At 38.9% G+C, this 20,962-nt stretch overlaps 1 long non-coding RNA gene across 1 annotated transcript in view; it reads left to right on the top strand.

Moving 5' to 3' along the window:
- The first annotated feature begins 3,945 nt into the window (after positions 1-3,945).
- The window catches only part of LOC105089208 (uncharacterized), a 131,724-nt gene continuing 114,707 nt past the window's right edge, over positions 3,946-20,962 (top strand). Inside the window, exon 1 of the long non-coding RNA XR_004141233.2 lies at positions 3,946-4,047. This is a non-coding gene — a long non-coding RNA (uncharacterized LOC105089208). The remainder of the gene's footprint in view (positions 4,048-20,962) is intronic.

Here is a 20,962-nt window from a genome sequence, read left to right on the forward strand (position 1 = left end):
AAACAGACTCATGGATATAGAAAACAAATATGTGGTTACCAAAGAGGAGAGGGAAAGCTGGGAGGAACAAATTAGGGGTATGACATTAACAAGATTAACAGATACAAACTTCTATGTATAAAATAGATAAACAACAAAGGTATATTGTATAGCACAGCGAATTACAGCCATCATCTTATAATCACTTATAATGGAATATAATCGGCAAAAGTACTGCACCACTATGTTATACACCTGAAACTAATATAATACTATAACTAAACTATACTTCAATTAAAAAAGAGAAAAACCAAAACTTGTTTCAGCTTAATTGGGCCAAAATACTGCAAGAATCACTTTTTATTTTGTGAGTTTTCAGGTTTGTTTTTTTTTTTAAGAAAAAGCAAAAATTTAATTTGAATACTAAATATGTAATTAACACAATAGTTAATTACTGTAATAAATCAGAGTAACAGAATTAGAAAAAAAATTTATAAAGACAAATATGGTCACTCATTTCCTTTCAATTTTAATGAATTCCATCCCTTACTATCTAATGTATTCTAACTTCTGGATTTTTCATTTTTCTGGATTCTTGAAATTAACTTAAAAGTTCATAGAAGAAAACAAACAAGAAAAACAAAATTTAAAATAATGTGAACTTTTTAACCATATATTAAATAGACATTTGTAACAGGCATTTACCAACATTTCAGTGTCTGCTGTTTACATAATAACTGTATTATAATGCATTTCTTCCCAAGTTAATTTGATTCTTTCCTTCTTTTAAAAAATCAGGTCCTATTTTAATTGTAGAGGATTTTACTATGTAAACAATCCTGTAACAAATGCATAAGGAAAAAGAATTTCTTTGGTAAAGTCAGCTCTTCCTTTTCATTTATGCTTTCCAAGTTTAGAATATCCATCATAAAATTAAAAAAAAAACAGATTTAAGAAAATTTTTATTGAAGTGTAATTGATTTACAATGTTTCAAGTGTATAGCAAAATGATTCAGTTTTATATATATACATACATATATATTTTTTCTTTTCAGATTGTTTTCCATTATATGTTAGTACAAGAAATTGAATATAATTCCCTGTGCTCTACACTAGGTCCTTGTTTCTGTTTTATATATAGTAATATGTGTCTGAAACAGCTACTTTTGAGCAGGTAGAAATTATAAGTAATTCTGACACCCTATTCAAGAAAATGGAATTATATTTGAAGTCATATGACGGAGTTTGAAAACAAAGTTAGAGCCTTTGATATTAATAAATGCATATTCAGCTAAATTAACATTTGGTGTCTAATCCTTTGAGTTGGTTGTCAAGACAGCTGCTTCCTAGGAGGGACATCTGCCTCCCTCTGGTCCTGAGAAGCAGTCCTCAGTCCTTAAGTTTTCCCGTCAAGGTTGCAGCCACATAAACTCCTTTTTAATCCTAAGGTTAAATGTGTTTTATGTGTCCCCTGAGTTCTCATTCTCTTTACTCACTTTCCTTGGTAATTGTCTAAAGCCAGGACCCTGCAGGTTATTTTGCTCAGAAATGTTTAAGCCAGACTGCCAAAAACCTCTTCCTGCAGCTTTTGAAAAACCATTTCTCAGATGTATAGGAATTCTTATTTATCGAAAATCTGCATGAATCTAAAATTAAACACAACAACAACAATTCATGTTGAAAAGAATTTATAAGGAAGGAAACCATGGCAACTGAATCATTTATTTTTAAACTGCACCAACCCTTATCTTTCCCTTCACCCCAAGACTAAGCGCACTTAACCCATAGCTTTTTCTGTGATGCCTTATTCGCACTGTAATTCTGCAAGAGTCAAAAATAGCCACAGGAATTGTCATATTTATATTAGTAAGTACTGTGCAAGCCAGGCTTCTCTCCCGGTTTACTCACTCACGTTAGCCTGCAAATGGCCTTGGAGGAACTTGCATGGTGGTCAAGGGGAGGCTCAGGTAATGCATCCTACAGGGTCAACACTGCTGTTGATGCCAAGGATAGGCTCTCTAGTGGGAAGATTAGAGCCCTGATTTAATTACTCAAGGAGTCCACGTCTTATTGGAAGTGAGCTGACATGCTGGGCAAGAGCAGGTGCAACTGCAGCAAATTTCGATGTAGCTTCCCTTGGCTCCCAGGGGTCCTGTGCGCTGTATCTAGAAAGCTGTTTGTGCTCTCCCGTGGCCTTTTATATCACTGGCCAACACTCCATCACTGTGCCAGGACTCACAGTGTATGTGCTTCCTTAAGCAAAGGATTACAAACTTCAGGCAAAGACTGTTTAAAATGTCTTAAAAGTCCTCATCAGAAGCTTTCAACTGACTGATAACACTGGAAAACATAAGCATATTTTCCTATGGATAATTTTGAGAACACACTTTCCAGACTGGTGTATCTTTAAAAATCTACTAGCCTCTTTTTACTAAATACCAACTGATAGGATATGGTATTTGAAATGTGTCTTTCCTAATTCCTTTGTCTATTCTGATTTCTGTTAGTTCAGTTGCATGAAGAATTTAGGGTGTCCAAAGATAAGGGTTCATTCCTCATTGATTCAGTTGAGCTGGTCATCCCAGAAGAGCCCGAAGGGAAACACAGACTTCAGTTTTGAAGATCGAAGCCCTGGGTAATAGAAAGAGGCACAAGGATGTATTTGAAGCCATGAAGGGCATTAACCCAATAAGCCAATTGAATCACATGGAAAATTGATCTTATATTTTCTGAAATAAATTGAAAATCTGAGAGTTAAAAGGATGCTGGCCCACTGTCTGTGAACCATACTCTGAGTTAAATCAGAGCCTGCAGATAGCCCCCATCTGTAATATACTGGCAACGTCCAGAGGAGCGCAGAGACATCGTGTCCTCATCGCTTCGTTCTAACTCCTACCTCATTCGGTCCACTTGTTTCTGCGGCCCATTTCCCAGGATTTCCCCCCATTAGGTTGGTCTGTAGGTCAGCTTGCCTGACTTTGTTTCACTGAAGGCTTTCAGGGTATGAACGAGCCGAAAGTTACCATATATATTTACACAAAAGCTTTGGCAAGTTCTCACCTAGACACTTCATGAAAAGAATGAGTATTTTCCAGTGGCATGAAGTGGCTGGGTTTCTCTGAAGTAAGGAAAACAAGAAAAACATTGTTCAGAAGTATTTTTTTGGAATCAGACAAAGCCAAAAGTATCTGATTTTTCAGCTTCAGTACAGAGAAACAAAACCTTTCTCTTTGGAGAAATTATGAGGAGAAAAGCAGGAATTTTATGCCGTTTCTCTATTTCCAGCCACAGCAACTTTGTATCTGTGATTGTGTCTTTGTTTCCAGTATTTTCCATCTTTGGTAGCAGCTCTGAGGATTTATTCAGCAAATATTTATTTTCCCTTTACAAAATCTGAGCCCCACTGCCCATGATAAATGATAGGTGTAGAGCCTGGCTGTGGAAGCACAGAAATGTGAGGGGGTCCAAGTGCAAATAAAGGTTTGAATAGCCATCTCTCACCATCCCAGAGAGACCCACAAAAAGAAAGCGGCTTATTCAGCAAGAAAAAAAAAATAATAAGAGCACAAAATAGAAGGACAGAGAACAGATTTTTCCCCCCTAAATTTGTGAAGTATTGCTAAATGACCATCCTTGAAACAAACCAAAATTTGACATTTATAATTCAATGAATAGATAAGAAAAAAACAAAAGAATATCCTTTCTGAGCCTTTGGTCAGCTTTATCAATTTGGATACTTTTGCATTGAAAGAACAGCTAAGAAGTTGATAAAACTAACGATTTCTATTATTTGGATGTGACATTGGCAATTTATTAAACACACTCATTAGGTAAGCAAGTGGTGGGGGAAATTTTAAAAAGTCTGATGGAATTGCTTTTAGACATTCAAGGTGTGCCCATTCTTGGGAGGATGTAAATATTTAAACTCCTTCCTGTTGTCAGCAAATACTTAAATGAAAAGACTGCTGAAGTGAGCATGAGGAAAACTGAAGATTTGTACTTCGGTATTTTGTTTACAAGCCAGTTTATTCCGAAATGGATATTCTAACGTGTCTGACGTGGAATAAGGTAACAGTACTTAATATGTGAGGCCATCGAGGCAAAGGGGAAAGCAGGCTACAAAACAGCTGAGATTAAGCCAAAGGAGGGCGGGGGCGCACAAGGTGTGGGTGTCATGAGATTCTGCCCCCTGCCAGGAGAGAGCCGCTGTGGGGCCCCTGAGCTTTCTAGATACCATCCTAAGTGGGAAACAAGCACTTGATTTACATTGTCCGTGAGCTAAATCTGGAGCAGTCATTCAGAAGAAGCATAATTATTTCTGGTACTTAGACTCGAGAGAAATTTCTCCCTCCCATGGGTCCTCATAAAGAAGCCAGTGAGTCATCTGGTGAATGTCCTGGAGAGTGTCCCCAGTGGGGGTGGGGGTGGGAGTGGGGGCTGAGACAGTCCATGGAGGAGCTGCCTCTTCAGACCCCTAGGGTCTCGCATCCACTCTGCCACTCAGTAAGTGAAGTCACTTAACCTCTTGGTGACCGAGATGCTTCAACTGGAAATCAGGGGCTTGGGTGACCTCTGGGGCTCTATGCAGCAGTAAAATTCTGTTTCATGGATACTTATCATTATAGTATGTCCTTAAAAAGCTCAGCTTGCTACAATTTCTTTTTTTGTCTTAGAAGGGGATATTTCAGTATCCTTGAAATACAGCTATGTACATGTGTTTGTGTATATGTATTGAAACTTCTTATTCATTGAGCCGCTGTTCTGGACAGGGTCCAGGAAGGAATCTACACCAGTAATTTGAAAAGGGAGTATTTAATACAAAAGAATTAACTGGTAGCAGATACACAGCCTCTAAGAGGGGATAAGGGAGAACTCAGAGAATCCCCTGGGGCTGGGAGGCAGTACCCAATGTAGGAAGGTAACCGGGGTGACAGTGGGACATCCTCGCCAACACAGATTTAGACGTCACCGGTGAGAGTGTGGCTGGACCCACTGTACCATCTGCTCTCCTGGGTCTCCAGCCTGCTGGTCCACACTGTGGATTTGGACTTGTCAGCCTCCATATTTGTGTGAGTCAATTCTTGACAATAAATCTCTTTCTCTCTGTATTATACTTCCTTTTCTCTGGAGAACACTGCCTGACACAGATTTTGGTCAGTAAGGATCGGTAAGAAAACACCATGTGGATACTTTTTAAGGATTTAATCTCTATCTCAGTGGTTCTTGACTGGAGGCAGTTTGGGGACTTTGAGCAGTATCTGGAGGCATTCTTGGTTGTCACCACTTGTGGAAGGTGATATTGGCATCTGGGGGTAGAGACCAGTCTGTATCTATAATGAAAAAGTCAGTCCTCCACCACAAAAATTGTCCTCTCCATGTTGTCAAGAGTAGCAATGTTGAGAAGCCCTGCTCTGTCTAAATGGATAGTAACAGAAATATTTTAAGCAGACCTGGGTGTAGGGGGTTTGGGTGAGGTATTGGGAGAGGAGAGCAGTAAGACTGATGTTTTGCATTTGAAAAATGTCTTGCTCTAGAGGAAGTCCATAGTAGATATACACGGAGATCAAAGGGGTCTTAAGAAATACTGCGGTCAATACTAGCCTTGTAAAACCCTAAGTAAAATTTGTTTGTTGACTGTCTTTCATAGTATTGTTATTTTAAAATCACAGCTATAAAATTCTATACCCTGTCTTTCAGGAAGAAGGAGAAAATGAGAGACAGCTTTATTTAAATGGCTTAATGTAGGGGAAACAATTAAGGCATGGATAACATCCATCATCGAGTGATCTTATTCAGAAATGACGTGCCACAGATTTCTGTGAAATTAAAGGTTCCATTTATTTTCTATTAACTCAACTTTTAGACTTAAAAATATTTTCAGGTAAGCATGCAACAAATTCCTTCAAATTTCCATATGGTTAATTAAGTTTTATTGAAGGCTCACTCTGCAGGAAGTCATAAATACCCAGTGGAATGGTAATGAAGACTAAATTCTGAGATTTCTAATTTGAAAGCACAAGACCCTTAGCTGAGATCTCAGGGGAAAAGATCCTGATTGCTGTTGGAAGTTTTTTGGTATTGTGGTGAGAGATGTGAAAATTAGGAACAAGGACATTCGGATAGCATGAGATGTCACATGGTACGCCATAGAATATTCAGATAGCATAAGATACCACACTACAGTTTGTACCTGATCCAATTTACCCTACCTCAAATCTAGGAAGGGTAATATTTTAACACCTTTTGTTGAATCTTTTCTGTCTAGAGATCACAGAAACTGTAGATTGCAGATAAACTTCTAGAAACAGATTTAAGATTTTTTTAAAAAGATTCTGTTTTCAAGTCTGTTTAAAATGAATTACAAATACTGAAAAACCTCTTTTGCAGGGGTTTTAACTAGACTTGTTTGAGTAGTTGGCAAACCCTTAATTTTCCTTCAAAATTCTCATTGAACTAAGTGGATTCCCTACCTAAACCCACTTCATCAGTGTGCCAGATTTCACTGTATTTTCAAAGTAGCAAGCACTTCTTTAGATCCAGGAAAGAAAAAAAAGGTGGATTTCCACTATACAGCCAGTGAAAATAGCTAAAAATAAAACTGTCCCCCAAATTAATATCGAAATCCCCTTATCTTAATGCAAAAAGAAAAAAAAAATAAGAATCTCCATGCTGGCTGGGAAATAAGTAACCATAAAAATATTCCTTAAGTAGACAAATCCTAGAGTATTAAAATTCAGGAGATTCCATTTGATGAGAAAATATACATCATTCTTTGCTGTGTTGAGCCTTCTCGACACTTTTGTTAATCTGTATCTTTAAGCTTCTCTTCCCCCATTATTTGCTTCAAATAAAAAAGCAAACAAACTAGAGTATTAGAAAGGAAAACTGGTGAAAACTCAAATCACTTGGTAGTTACCAATCAGTGGTGTCACTTAGATACTTAGCACTTGAGATCATAAAGACTGAGTAATATTTGGGACTTAGAAGTGTATTTACTAAGTACCTGAGTATTCAATCCAGAGGGCAGAGGTACAAATTTTTAAAACTATGAACTGCCTACGTTCCGCTGTTGTCCTTGAATTGGCCCCAGAGTTCTACATTTTACTCCCAGTGTTTACACATACTCACCTTTCACTCACAATCCTGATAAGGGGAATTGCATTTCTTTGGTGATGGAAGCAATTTAGATAGTGGTTAAAAGGAAGTGTTGGTGAACACTCAGCTGCAGGGGTGATGTCTGTGATTTTTAATGACCGGCCTGGGAAGAATCAGAAGCACCATTTATAACAGCGTCCACCTTCCTACCTCTTGCTACATCACATTTTAAAATCAAAGGAAACAAAGATTTTAAAAGAGGGAACATGAGGCCAGCTGTTCACAGTGTAGTCCCTGAAATCAATCTACTCCCCTGGGGGACACTTTAAATGTAAGACATTTTCCTTCTAGCTTGGTCACTTTTTTTGTTTTGGTTTTTGACACTTTGCTCTTTACCAGATTGTTGGCTGACAAACTATTTTTAAACATTTATGTGACTTCTGCTTATGTATTCCAGAGGGGGAGAGGCCTTTTGTTATAGGTAGTAAAAATCAAGCGAAACAGACAGTCGGGGTTGTGATTTGCCAGAGGTCAGAGGTCAGGACAAGTGAATGACTCCAGGGGCCTTGAGGTCAGAGGTGTAACTGCGGTCCCATGACCCCAACTCGGCTTTTTACATCACAAAAGAGGGCAGTGCTCTCCTAACTTCTGTGCGGGCATGTACAGGCAGGTTCACGTATTTCCTTGAAAAATTATTTCAAAATGATTCTGCCCATGATTATTTTTTCCCTTGAAACCAAGTGGCATGAAATAAGCTTTTATATAAATTGAATGTCTCCTTAGCCTTCTATTAGTATTCCACATTGGCAAGCTAGTGGACGAAGAACTAACAGAGATGAATATGTGTTTTTTTCTTAAATGGAAAATAAGCACATTTTTTAGAAGATCAAAACCCAAGCCAAGGAAGTGCATTTATCTTCTTTGTTTTCTTTTCTAATCCCAAGTGTGTTTATTGAATGTATCTAAAAAATTGTTTTTCTTGAGAAAATAACAAAGAGCAATAGTGATCTCTCGTGCTTTCTATTTGGGATATTTCTTTATGCTAAACTCAGGTCCCAGTTAGGTTTTATAATAGAACTATTCTGGTATTATAATGTGTTTTTTCTTTTTCTTTCTTTCTTTCTTTTTTTTTGGTGCTAATTTGTAACAAGTCAAATTTCAGTGATGCCAAGGCCACCGTTTAGGTCAGAATGTGTGCGGCAGATCTCACGATCTGTTTATTAGTGGCTGTAGCTGTCTAAACCATGTAAACTGGAGGGAAAATGCAAAACCTTACTTTTCAACTCCATTGGTTTCTAACCTCTCATGAGCACTTAATTCCTCGTAGAGAAGGAAATAGTCACGCTGTAGAATCCTGTGGCCCATGAAGGGTAATTGGATAACATCTTTTGAAAGATTTACAAGGCTGCCAAGGATTTTGCCAGCTTTAAACCTGATTGATTCAGTGTGAAAAGATCTGAACAATTCTGACCTAAAAGTTTAAAGGCAGACCTTTCCTGTGAAAGTATAATTTAGAGCCTGTAATAAAATTGTATTGGAAAACACTACATTGAAGAACACAGCCATAAATTGCAAAACAGCATTATGTTAAAGGACATTTTTTCCCTTAAGTCCTCTGAAAGAACCCTAATTGTTCACCAAATACTTTAATAATGAGGTGTTTGGGGTTTGGCTTTTTTTTTCCCCCTGGAAAAAGTTCCTAAAGAAAGGCAAAACTAGAAGACTAGCCAACTATTTTGCCTCCCTAACTAAAAAGTTTGACTTCTAGCTTATACATACAGATGGAATTTCTACAACTTTTTTCTTATTAGATAAAATAAAGAAAAGCAAAATTTCATTTATCTTTAACAAACAAAGAGGAGACCAGACAGACTTGTTTTCATATTTTAATTTTTCAAAGTGCTGATTCTCATCATGTATTAATTTCCATTTTGACCAAATGTGTACACTCATAATTAGTGCGGTATTTCGTGGGTAGGCGCAAATGCTTGTGATGACTCAGACAGATGAATGATTAAACATCTTCCAGCTAATTACTCCAGGCCATTAATTATTTATCCAAGTCCATAAGTCTATCATCTGTTTTAGCCTCTCTTCTACTGCCCATTTTAGAAGAGGCAGGTTTAGAAAAACTAAAACATAAAAATTTCAAGTAAATGAAATCAAGTAGAGTACATACATCTTTTTTTTTTTTTCCTTTTACTTTAGAGTTGGAAAAATTGAGACTATGGTGTTTAGACAAAGGCCTGTTTATCTTTAAACAATACCTCCTTTGTGACATGGTCACTAATTTTGCATTTCCTGCTCAAATTTCAGTTTGAAGGATTTAGGGAAAAATTCCATGTGCTCACTTACCTGTGATGTGGGTGACATGCCATTTGCCTTTTGGTTCTTTGGACCATGCAAACTAGTCTTAGATGTCTAAAATAGGAATCTCAATTGATGGGTACTTTTGCCACTATACACATATTTACATGTGACCAGAATTGATTGCTTTTTATGTAGATTTTCGAGCACACTAACTTTCCAACAAATTGATAGCCTACCTCCCTGTCATCTTCTGAAAAGACAGAACTGTGGCACTTAAGAAAAAAAGCTTCAACTAAGAAATATGTATGGGAGGAGCCCTCTTCCCTGTAAACTTGTTTGTGCTGAGAAAAGGCATTCAGAAAGGAAGGACAATGTGCTGGGCTCTGAGATTCCTTTCCTGAAGAATCAGGTAATTAGTTAGCTCAGGCTTTCCCCACTTCCATGCTCTAACTAGAATTCTGTGTCTAGGAGGTAATTCAGCCGGCCACCTGAAAATCCCCCCTGTCTCGTGAATTGAAAGAGTTCCCCCTTATTGCATTAAGAGTCGAATAATTTCCCCGTATCAGCTTCCAGCTGGCTGTTAGCAGTTTCTGCAGGGTGCATTACTTCACCGGTCTACACCGGTACTCGAAACTGGCACAGTCCCCAGAAGTTCTTCTTCAGAACGTTACAGTCAGTTAAGCTGAAAATTGCCAACTACTGGAAAAGTACCCCAGGGTGAAGGAAGAGGCAAATTAAGAATTGGCAATACAAATATTTTTATATGTTCACATCACATCAGGTATCTTTATACAAAGTCATCCTGCAAAAAAGGCTTAGAACAACCTCTTCAGGAAGCCTGATTTTGAGTTCTGGTGCCACCTAGTGGTAAGGGGAGGAAGAGACGATGCAAAAGAGGCAGAATCCTCACCCGGGGGATCAAGACTATTGTCTGATTAATTTCCTTTGTATCACTCACTATGTGTGTATGTATATAATTTTATCATTTTCCTGATACAGTACTTTTCAGGGCTCCCCATCAGTTAAAGGACTGAGATCAAATCCGTGTTATGCTGACATTCAAGGCCTCCTACAATCCGATTCCAGTCAATCTTTGCAGCATTACTTGGCAACCATTTGCCGTGAATTTTTCATAACAGCCAGGCTGGTCTGGCTCAAACAACATTCCTTACCTTTGCTCGCGTTGCCTTTCCAGCCAGCATAGATTCTCTCATCCTTTTAGAATCTCATACTTTGAAAGATCCTATGGTTAGATTACATGTCTTCAATACTAATGCCTCTCATAAAATTCCCTTGTAAGAAGCCCTCCAACTTTTTCTTGAATAGCTCCTGAGGCAGTGAATTTAATCTCATCTGAGATGGCTTGTTCTATTTTCAGCTCCTTCTGGTGGAAAGTTTTCTTATAGGGGACCCACACCTCCAGCTGAAGAGCAGGGTGAGTGCTGGATGTAGGACTTTGGAACAGGGTGGGTTCAAACGCCAGCTTTGTAACTTTCTAGTTGTGTGACACTGAGCACGTGGCAACTTCCCTAGGTCTTAGTTTCTTTACCTATAAAATAGGAATAAGAACAGTGCCTGCTATCATTCAGGGTCATGAATCAGCTTATACGTGTGAAAGTGCTTAGAACAGTACATGACATGTAGTACATGCTCTATAAGTGATTGATTACATTTGCAACTAGGGGAAATCATTAAGATGGGGTGATGGTGGTAGTAATGAGAACAGATGAAGAGAATGTGTTGAACCAGCATATCTCAGTGTGGCTACCTGTAAGATGCTCCACCGGCTAAGGTTCCATGGGGACCTCAGCTGGGAGATGGGATCTGCAGCTCCCTGCTGTATATGGCTGTAGCCTGTACATTTATAGATGGTGATTAGAATAATCAAGGCTGTCAACATCTGACGTATAACAACCTGCCTTTATCTATCTTGGCATTTCCTAAATCTATTTGACCCAAGAATTCTTTTTAATGCAACATCTTAGCATCTCATTACCCATCTATGTTTTAGGAGAGGAGTCTTTGACTCCAAACCTTAAAGGACAAAGCAAATAACGTAGGCCAGGGAAGAGGGCTGGGTGGAATATGGTATGGAGTAGGGTGAATTCCAGGCAAACTAGAGGGCACAGAGCTCACCTATGTGTGTTTCAATCTGGCTTGTGAAAAAACACCACGCAGGCCAGTGGAGACATAACTGCACGAGGAGTCTGGGTCACGTTCAGCAAATCTGGGATTCCTGCAGAGCAAGAGGAGAACTAGTTGCATAACCTGGGGAAGAAACAGTTTTCAGAGATTCTCAAGACAGGCTAAAGATTGTGAAGGAACAGTGAGAGATGTGGAAGCAGGAAAGAGGAGCCTCCTGGAAACAAGAAGAGGCAAAACAAGGGGGTCTCCGGGACCAGAGAGAAAGTGCGTTGGCTTCCTTTTGCTGCTGTTACAAATGACCACAGACTTAGTGGCTTAAAACGACACACATGTCTTATTTTTCAGCTCTAGAGGTCAGGAGTCTAACCTGGGTCTCACCGGGCTGCACGGATCGCAGGGCTCCGTTCCTCCTGGCAGCTCTCGGTGTGGGGGATTCCACTGCCTCCCCTCGCCCAGCTTCTACAGGCTGCCTGTGGCCCTTCGCTGGTGGCCCCTTCCTCCAGGGAAGCCGTGTCCAGTCCTTTTCACATCACATCCCTCTGACCTCCTCTCCTGCCTCCCTCTCCCACTTTTAAGGAATCTTGTGAGCCCATGGGACTCACCTGGATATTCCAAGATACTGTCTGTTTTCAGGTCAAGCAGTTAGCACCACTGACTGTATCTGCAGCCGTGACTCCCCTTGGTCATGTAACACATATTCATAGGTTCTGGGGTTAGAGTGTAGACATCTTTGGGGGGGAGGGCACTGTTTTATCTGTAGCAGAGGGTAAATAGGAAGAATACTGCAGAGAGCCAGGATCTGAGCTCCCTGCCGCCCCAACAGTCCATCCTCTTTATAACAATGGGAGAGAAACTTGGGAAAAGGGAAGGAATTTGAACCCTCCTTGGCAAGAAATGAGGCCCATCATGCGCAGTGTGTGGCTCTGAATAAGCAGCTCTGTGGTGTCTGTGCACATGAGAATCAAGATGCCCCTCCAGGAAGATGTGTTAGAAAAAGGGGCCTCTTCTAGCAGATGAACTCCCCCAGACTCATCCTTCGCTCACCTGGGGATGGACAAGCCCATGAAGAGGGCCCTCCTGCAGGCTGGTGCAGGCCCCGGGATGGGCGACTTGGTGGGACGGGTGGAGGGCCCTTGCAGCCTTTGGCCAGTTCCTCTGTTGGAACACAAACGCAGGGACAGGCCAGAGACAGCCTGCGTTCCGGGCTCCCTGAGAAGGTTCTCCGCACCCCCTGTCACGCTCAGAGACACGCTTCTCCCAAGGCTTTCCCCAGCTTCGCAGAGATTTCTCAGCCTTTCGTACAGAGCTCTGGAATAGCCCATGGTACGTATTATCTTGGTTTCTTCCTTAAATAGCTTCCTTCTTGACAGTGAGTTTGTGGAAAGAAGGGACATTTAAAACTTTTTTTTTCCCCAATTCCAGCAGAATGTCAGTATTTATATCATTAGATTTACCACTGGTGGGGAGTGTGAGATGATTTTACATAACATAAGGGTAAAGTTTAAAATATTTCTAGTAAAGTATTTATGTGTTAGGAAAAAATACATGTATTGATTCTTGATAGTCAAAGCGTGGTTCTTAGCCTGAGCTGGGAGCTTGTGAGAAAGGCAGGAACGGCCCCATCCCAGACCTGCTGCATTGGCATCTTCGCCTTAGCTTCATCCCCAGGTGACATGCACGTGTCGCAGCTTGAGAAGCACTGATCAGAGCATGAAGCCCAGGATGTGACAGGTGACAGTGTGTAGAGCAGGGCACATTTTAGACATGAGTCCATTTAAGGTTCATTGAAAGGGAAATTGAATGTATAGATGCTGCCTAAATATGGCAAACTGTGAGGAAGGTAAAAAATGACTGAAGTGTGGGAGACAGTGAATTCACACGTAGCAGTGACAAGTCAGTGTGTGTTGAGTTAGCTGGATACTGACGATCCTATGCCTTTGGTACCACGTTGTAATGCTAACCTCATAGGTACCTAGTTCTTTCTTCCTGTCCACCCATGTCCTGAGTCTGTCCCTTTTTCTTGCCTAAGTCACCAACTTCAAGGCCTTGCCTTAGTCATTTCTTCATGTTGTCAGTTAATAGATACTTACTGAGGACTTGTCTATGCCCTATTCTAAGTGTTGATAAATGAGTGAAAAGTCCCTGCCCTGATAGTTATGGTATTACGTAGATATTTATAGATATTTTGTAGATAGATATTACATAGATACTTAGTATGTATAGATATTATACTACCATACCTGTGATCTCTGAAATGCTTTTAGGCACCACGAGCGACTCCTTTATCACTGATCTCTAAGAACAGACCCGACTTTGCCCAAGTTTGAGTGAATCACACGCAGCAGTGAACACATGCAGACGTCACCACATTTGAATTGTAACTGAAAGTCTGCCTAATCGTACGACAGAGGTCTAGCTGCACATGAAGCCAAACCTGCCAAGCAACGGCCACAATGCAAAGCTGCACCCAGGTTGCAGAGGTCCTGGGGGCGTGATCCGCCAGGTCTTCATTCCCTGATGGGCGCGGCCATCAGCAGACGTGGGCCCTCGCGGGCAGTAACAGCCAGGGGTCGTAAACGGTCACACGGCCCTTTGCTCCGAGGGGCTAATTGCTGGTTGCTGCTTTGAGGCTGCTACGTGGGGCAGTGCAGTTTGGCTCTTGGAATCCTGGGCGTTAATTGTTCAACCATATCATCCTTAATCTGACCCGCACGAATCCAGGAATTTTGGAAGCAAGATGCTTGACCTATAAAGCCTATTAATCTTCTCAGACTCTCAAAACAGCCAGACTTCATGATGCAGATAAAGGAAAGTGCTTGTCATGATTCTGTTGTCCATTTACCAGTAAATCTTTTCTGACGTAACATTAGGGACATTGTCAGGTGGTGTTATGCTGGTTTGACACTTCCAAATGCCTAAATGAAGCAATTCATGAGTGGTCTGGAGTGTAGTTTTAAGATTAAGAGACATGGGGCATTTGGACCTATAGAGTATCACTCACCTTTAAGAAAGCCTTATTATTTGAAGATTTTGGGAAACTGGCAAGCAGTGCTTTATTCCCTAGAGAATTGATTCAGTAATCCCATGTAGGTCTTGTGTGTGTGTGTGTGTGTATATATATATATATATATACATACATACATATATTTGACAATTGAAGCCTTTTTATTATCTAAGACATTCAGACAATCACTTCTGCATGTTATTTTGATTCAAGAGCTATAATTTAATGTTTATCAGATATCTTAAGTGCTTTATTTGTATCTTTTCATTCTATCCTCACAGCTTCCATTTTATAGGAGAGAAAAGTGAGGTACAGTGGATTTGAATCCAGGCAATCTGAGGATCAGATTCAGCTTCTAATCCTTTCATCCCCTCTTTGTCATTAACTTAAATTTCTTAGTTAATAGTGTCTGTGAAGCATGAGTCTGTAATATTAGGGAAAAAACTGGCTAGCTTTAAGAAAATATAAATTGAAATGGAAGGCAATTAATTTCTTTTAAGGTGAATAAGGTTGATTTAGATACTTGTGGGGAAAGGATTATTTCATGTATGAAAACTCACCAGAAAAAAATCCTCTTCTCTGAATGAGCAATCATAGCATTAATCCTTCTGTTTTTCAGGTTTCATGTTTACATTTTTTTTTACATTTGTTCTTAAACTTGGAATTTTCTACCAAAACCACTGGTACAATCTCTCTCTCTCTCTATATATATATGTATATTCCATAATTTATGCATAAACCATACGAGAATGATTGCCCTGGCCCTCCTTTCTCGTCTATAAATCTTCCAGTTCTCCAGTGTTTGGGAAGGAAGTAAATGCAGTAGCATAACCAGCAACCAAAGAGGCTTTCAGTCAGCGCCTTGCCCAAGCCTGACTGGCTGTTTGCGCCCCCGTGTCTTCTATCTGTAACATGAGAACTACAGCAGAACCTAATAGGCAGGGTTAGAGGAGGGTTACATGCAGTAAGGAATGTCAATAGTACCCTCTCTGTAGGGGAACTTGAGGATTTGAGGCTCCACGCCTGTTTGCTGATGTGTTGGTAAAGGACCAGGTCTAGTTGAGAGGGTTAAATTCCAGCCCCCGCTCTTTGAGTCAATAAGCAGGGATCCAGCCTAAGCGCACTCAAGAGTCACCCCCCTGTTCTGTGTCAGTCACGCTGCACCTCTTACGAAGGCAGTTTTCCCTCCAATGTGTGGTGGCCTTGGGGGAGACTGAGAAATAGAGAAACAAAGACCTAGTCAAATTAAGTCACTGAAAAATCACTCAAATAATACACGCTGGAAGGTCAGGATGGCACCTTTGTGCAATATGATTAGCATATCCATTAGAAAATTTTTCAAATGCAAATTTTTTCTCTATTGTTGTGACTATGGATGCAGACATTTTTGTGTGGCCATGAGACTTACATATGGGTTGTTTAGATTTCTTTCTTTTGAAAATAAATTTCTTAATTTCAAGAAATAAACCACTTTTTTTTAAACTATTGTAAGATTCCTTAAAGAAATCTGAAGAGACACTCAAATGTTTCAAATAACTATTCTTCAGTACTTAGCACCTATTGGAGTATTTATAATTTTAAAACACTTTATTTTAAAATTACTTTAGATAATGTTTTTTGAAATGGCTTTCTAAAAATTACTTTTGGGGATGATTGTAGTCATTGTGTAAAGCCAGCAATTAAAGAAGGATTTGATACTTCAAAAAATAAAACACTTTTGGCATGTGAAAAGTCATTTACGATCACACCTCAAACTTTAGCTGTTAATATTAACAGGGATAGTTACAGCTGAAAGGGTCGTTACACACTTAGAAGGGAAGTTTCACTAAATATAGCCAGCATTAAGGAGAAGTGTTGGCAAGAAGAATTGAAAATAAAACTCTGAGACAACTTTTTGACTTAAAAATTCTATTTTTTGTGTGTGAATGTCATTTTTGAGGAAACTTTCACTTTCTAAAAAAATGAGAAAATAAGCCAGAAAAAAATGTTATTTAGCTAAAGAAGCAGGACAACCTTTAAACAGGCACATAACTAGCCCGGGGGACAGTTTAAGGCTTCATCTCGGTCACCCTGTTGGTTTGTTAGGGAGGCTTGTCCATCCCAGTTTGGTTGCAATATATTCTCTTATAATTTTAATCGAATTACATGAAAATTATTTTGTCTTGATAAATAATCTGGATTTACTTCACTATAACATGGGGTGAATATTCTTATAAGTATTATACCAGAACATTTTAATTTTTTACTAAAAATATATCTCCTTTCCGGTCAAGGACATTGGGGAAGGCAGAGTTTCGGTCTCCTTACTAAAACAATAGCCTTGCAAACCCAGTTATTTTCATGACATGGCTTTCTTATTTATTTATATCTTCTATAAGCATATCAGGAAATAACCTGGAAGCCCCAACTCGGGTTTCCACAGAGAAGATAATCTTTGCAATGTAAAGACACAGTAAATTCTTCTATCTACATGTTCTTTAAAATCCATAGGACTCAAATAACAATTATTTTTTTCATTGTGCTATAGAATAGTAATATTTTTCAGAATGGCATTTGAATCTTTGAAAGAAAGTTAAATTCATTTTGATATAAATTGAGCGATTACATTAATTGCCTCATGTCTGTGCTCTGAGGAATTTGGGTTTCAACCCTAGTGCCACTTCACTTTAGATGTGAAATGTAGGACAAGTCACTTAATCTTCTCAGAGTTGGTGGAAGGATAAGATGATACTATTCATATACATATATATAATGCATATACACATACACATATACATATTAAAAAAACTATGCAAAAACTTGAATCTTTATACTTATTATATGTCTTCCACCCCATATTTGTAATTTGAAATTCTATTAGCTTGAAAACTAAAAGATTTGTGTGACTCACTTGGTGGCAAAACTCATCTGATGTGATCTCATTTGGTGGCAAAATTCAGCTGGAATTTAAGTGAGGCCACGTCTAGCCTTCATCCCTCTCAGTATTATGATTCATACATTTTAGTGCAGAGATGTTCACACATTTGACTACAGGGTGCCACTCCAGACCCTACTGGATTACATTGGATATGGTATACGTATGATATTATCGTCTTAAAATTAAAAGAAAATTAAGAATTCTGAAACACATCTGCCCACAGTCTTAGAGAAGCACGTGGGTTGTAGAGGTTGTGCTCCTGACCTTCACACTGGATAGTGCTTTACCGTGTGCTTTACTGCTTGGTATAAAATACACTGGATCCTTTTCTGAGAGAAGGAGTTTACAAAGTGCACTCTGCCCAAGTGAGGAGAAATTAGGAAAGCAAAGTTGGAAGACATTACAATCTCTTTAGATCCAAAAATGGAGAAGAATGTAGGGGACTCCAAAATAATGGATTTTGAGGGCAGGAAGGTATGCTTATGAAAGAAAAAGTCACACGGATAGATAGGTTAAGCTGGTCAGCAGTTGTTTTACTCAAAGAATTATGTGAAAACTCAAGTTGTTTTGCCCAAGTTAACAAGGAACAGCTCAAACTCTTAATATCATAAATTCTAAGCTGTATGTTTTCCATGTTTTAACTTTCCTGAAAGCAGCGTATATCTTACAATTGATGTAATCTTAAAATGTACTCTGATCAGGTAGAAGAGATGAAGTGTTATTGCTTGAGTGTGCTCGACCTTGGCTGTTGTTTCTGGCAGCATGATGGGAAAACTGAAACCTTCAATGTCTCAATCATAAACTATCTAAGGACCTTAATAGGATGGAGTCCTAGTGCATTCAGGCTGCTATAACAAAAATACCAAATGCTGGGTGGCTTGTAAAAACTTATTTTTCACGGTTCTGAAGGCTGGGAGGTCCAAGATCAAGGCATGGGTAGGTTTGGTGTCTGGTGAAGAACCCGTTCCTGATTCACAGATGGCCACCTCCTCACTGTGTCTTCACATGGTGGAAGAGGCAAGGGTGCTATCAGACCTGTTTTATAAAGGCATTAACTGTACTCATGAGGGAGGGTGCCACCGTTATGACCTAGTCACCTCCCAAAGACCCCTACCTCCAAATACCATCGCACTAGGGATCATGTTTCAGTGTATGAATTTTGGGTGGGGGAACACAAACATTCAGTCCGTAGAAGCAGCTCTTAATTGTTACCTGAAACCCTCCATTGTCAGCATCAGTTAAGATCAAGAAAGGACCAGAACTTGCAGGGTGTCAGAAACTTGGAAGAAGACCCCGAAGACAATATTAGGGCGTATTTTAAGATCATTACCAGCTTTCTGGATGGCACAGAGGGTGCTATTTTATGGGAAAACAAAGGTGCCTATGACTCTTTGTTGGAAGTGATCCAAAAGAGTAAGATGTGGTGAAGAAGTTTTGGAATTCCTTTACCAGTTTATTTTTATTCTATTTTCCCTTTTATGAGTGCAAAAGAGTACGACATGAAAAGCATGATATGCATAAATAATGTTTTGCATATTTTTTCAACAGCTATAAAACAACAATTCTAGTTATAAGAAAGCATTATATCAGTTTAATTGGTGGATTAAAAAAAAAACTAGCTATACGTGAACCAGGGTGCAACGTAAAATTGATAACATCTTAGATTTGATGAAACACCATTCTCCTTTATAGACAAAGGCTGAAAGGACTTGGGGGTCAGGGATTGACTGGGCAAAAGGCAGATATTCCAATCTCTGATTATGCTTGTTCTGCTCTGCTTTTTTCCTGAGCCCAGGTTCATCTCTTACTTTCCCTCTGCCCTTTTCCTGGTACTCTGCTGCTAATGCTGAAATGGAGTATCCACTTCATTAATTTCTGGCATTTCCAGCACATAAACCTTTGAGTACAGGTCAAAGACTGGACTTTTGGCCACAAGCAGCTTAAGTGGATGTTTTTTCTCAATGATGGCATATTTCTAGAAAGGCTAGGCTGTATTTTCATGAGTTCTAACCTAATGCAAAATAAACTGAATTTATATTCCTTCAGTCTTATCCAGCCTACATAGTTTTTCTCTTAAATTCCTATTAGAAAGAAGAGTCTGAGACTAATTTTGAAGGTTTTTGATGTGCAAAATTGTATGCCTACAAGTTGAAACAATGCAGTGCAATAGAAATTTTGTTAAATTTTTAGCTTTTGCTAAAGAACACTGAATAGCGCAATTGTTTTATATTTAATTTTCCTTGAATGTCACAGTGACTAGGACATTTTCAGATTCTTTTAATTTTGCTTGTATAATCTGAATAAAACTGTATCCATTGAGGCCAATCCAAATGTGCTAACAGATTTAAAAGAAACAGAAATCTTTTGTTGGAAAGTAAAGTCTTTGTTGATGTCTTCTGTAAATAGTTTTGATATGGCTATACAGCATACTTTGTAAGTCAACTATCTACAGTCTAATGGTTAAATGAATAAGCTAAGTTAAGAGCCAGGCTATCTGAGTATGAATTCCAACTTCATGACTTTTATTTTTAAATTTTTAAATTAAAAAAATTTTTTAAATTGAAGTACAGTCAGTTACAGTGTCAATTTCTGGTGTACAGCACAATGTCCTAGTCATGCATATACATACATATATTCATTTTTATATTCTTTTTCATAAAAGGTTATTACAAGATACTGAATATAAGTTCCCTGTGCTATACAGAAGAAACTTTTAAAATCTATTTTTACATATAGTGGCTAACATTTGCAAATCTCAAACTCTCAAATTTATCCCTTCCCACCCCCTTTCCCTGGTAACCATAAGATTGTTTACTATGTCTGCGAGTCTGTTTCTGTTTTGTAGATGAGTTCATACTGTCCCTTTTTTTTCTTTTTTTTTAAGATTCCACATGAGTGAAATCATATTTTTCTTTCTCTTTCTGGCTTACTTCACGTAGAATGACAATCTCTAGTTCCACGCATGTTCCAACTCTGCCACTTTTAAGGTGATTTTAGCAAAGTACTCATTTTCAAAGTTCCAGAGTTTTCTGACGTGTAAAGTGGAGGATGCTAAAATTATATTACTATTTTATAGTGTTGTTGTGTGGATTAAGTTGAATTTATAGATGTAAACCACTTAGACAGTACCTGTTACATAATTAATAATAAATGTTCATGACTGCTATTCATTTTTAAAATCTTTTTTATATATTGCTCTCCCTCATAGTGGCAGTTATTTCTCAAATTTCTTTCCCTTCTGTCTTTCAAAACTCTAGCCTACTACACTATGACACTCTGTTCAGATCACTTGTTTCCTTATTTTCTCTGAAGTGTAGCTCTGTTCTTTCTTATATAAACCAGCTTGGATTTTGTAGGCACAATTCTCCACCCATTACTTGAGGTCACCCAGTAAAAGTCTGGAGCAGGTACATAAAGTATCTTTCTAAGAAACCAAAGTGACTGGTAGAGGAGCATGAGGCTGGAGGAGGGGACACAGTTCATATTATGTCCATTTTGGTGTGTCCTGTGGG

The sequence above is a fragment of the Camelus dromedarius genome, chromosome 13 (assembly GCF_036321535.1).
Source record: "Camelus dromedarius isolate mCamDro1 chromosome 13, mCamDro1.pat, whole genome shotgun sequence".
In the NCBI taxonomy this organism is placed as follows: Eukaryota; Metazoa; Chordata; class Mammalia; order Artiodactyla; family Camelidae; genus Camelus; species Camelus dromedarius.